Source organism: Silene latifolia, chromosome 2, assembly GCF_048544455.1.
Source record: "Silene latifolia isolate original U9 population chromosome 2, ASM4854445v1, whole genome shotgun sequence".
Lineage (NCBI taxonomy): Eukaryota > Viridiplantae > Streptophyta > Magnoliopsida > Caryophyllales > Caryophyllaceae > Silene > Silene latifolia.
Window position 1 is genome coordinate 72,333,325 of NC_133527.1, and position 1,932 is coordinate 72,335,256.

At 43.1% G+C, this 1,932-nt stretch overlaps 1 non-coding gene across 1 annotated transcript; it reads right to left on the reverse strand.

The window, feature by feature from the left end:
- Positions 1 to 234: 234 nt before the first annotated feature.
- On the reverse strand, positions 235 to 341 carry LOC141645668 (small nucleolar RNA R71). The gene has a single exon (XR_012545145.1). It is a non-coding gene; the product is annotated as a small nucleolar RNA R71 (small nucleolar RNA).
- Between the last annotated feature and the right edge of the window lie 1,591 nt (positions 342 to 1,932).

Here is a 1,932-nt window from a genome sequence, read left to right on the forward strand (position 1 = left end):
AGTCCTTTGGAGGATCCCAATTTGCATGTGGAAAATTTCTGCGATTATTGCTCCATAATCCGACAAACGGGCGTCACTCAAGCCCAAATAAGGGAAATACTTTTCCCTTTCTCTTTGAAGGACAAGGACAAGCTTTAGATCAATAGCGTTGACCGCACCGCTATGGGAATCACTAGTTGGGAGACATGGGCTCTTGCTTTCTATCAAAAGTTTTTTCCACCGGAGAAAACTCAAACTTTGAGGAGCCAAATCACCGGATTCCATCAACAAGCTCTTGAGAGCTTATATGAGGCTTGGGAGCGGTACAAAGAATTGCAAACACAATGCCCACATCATGGGTTGGATGATTGGTTTCTAGCTATAACATTCTACAATGGATGTTGTGCCGAGTCCCGAAGGTTTCTTGATTCCGCCAACAATGGGCGGTTTGATCAAATTGATACCGATATTGCTCATGCCACGATCGAATCTATGGCGGTCCATGACGCACAATATGTCAATTCCCGAAGTGTGCCACTCAAGGGTAAAGAATAATCCTCCGACAATCCCGTCTGGTTAGCTCAAATTGCCTTACTCCAACAACAATTGGCGGAACGAGATGTTAGAGATTCCCTTGAACAACTCAATGTCGTGTCTTCTACAAGTCAAATCATTTTTTGTAACGGTTGTGGAGGTGCGGGTCATTACACCGCTCATTGCTGAGCTACTATTGAGGAGGTAAATGCTTTTCAAGGTCTTAGACAAAGTTCATATCCACCGGGTACTTTTTCCAATACTTATAACTCGAATTCAAAATTCCACCCGAACTTGTATTATACTAGAAACAATGTGCTTAACCCTCAACCCCCACCACAATAAAATGCCTATGTCCCTAAAAAAAAAGTATAATCCTCCACCGGGTTATCAAAACCAACAAAGGCCACCCCAACAAAACTACCAACAAAATCAAGGGCCACCACCTCAAAATGGCCAACAAAACAACCAAGGAGGAGGTAAACTTGAGGGCTTGATAGTACAAATGCAAAGGGAATTGTTGGCTCAAATCCAAAAGAATGATCAAGCTCACAATGCCGCAATCAAGATGTTGGAGCAACAAGCGGCTCAACTAGCTTCTTCTAGCTCTCAAAGGAAAACCGGTAAACTACCACCCCAAGGTACGCAACCACACGAGACCGTTAATTCTATTTCCTTGAGAAGTGGTACGAGCTATGATGGACAGTCCATGACTTTGGATGACGAAGTGGTTGTTAAAAAGCCTATGCTTGGGGGAAATAACGAAAAAAGGCTAGTGAAGAGCCTCTTGTTAAGGATCGTGTGCCATTTCCTCATCGGTTATTGATGCTAAAGAAAAAGAGTAAGCTTGATGCCAAAGATGTTGAGCCCCCTATGCCCAAAGAAAGTGACGAGGTGATTGTTGAGGAAGTCTCTCCTAATGCTAAGGAGGATGATGCCGTTTCTAAAAAGGTGGATTCTCCTAATGGAGTAGAGAAAGTGAAAGATTTGGAGGATGCTCCTCCACATAAAGTTGTTCAAGTACCGTTTCCCCATCGTCTAGCAAAGCACAAGGAGGAAGGTAAGTTCGGTAAGTTTTTGGAGGTCGTTAAGAATTTGAAAGTCACCGTCCCATTTATAGAATTGCTTACCCAAGTCCCCTCTTACTCAAAGTTTATGAAGGAAATCCTCTCAAAGAAGCGATCCTTCAATGAGGTTGAGACCATTGATTTCACCGAAGAGTGTAGTGCACTCTTACAAAACAAGTCTCCCCCGAAACTTAAGGACCACGGTAGCTATTCTATTTCTTGCACTATAGGCACATATACCATTGATAAGGCCCTTTGCGACCTAGGTGCTAGTGTGAGTGTCACGCCCTATTCTATTTGTGAAAAACTTAACATAGGTGCTCTAAAATGCACAAGTAGCACATTGCAAATG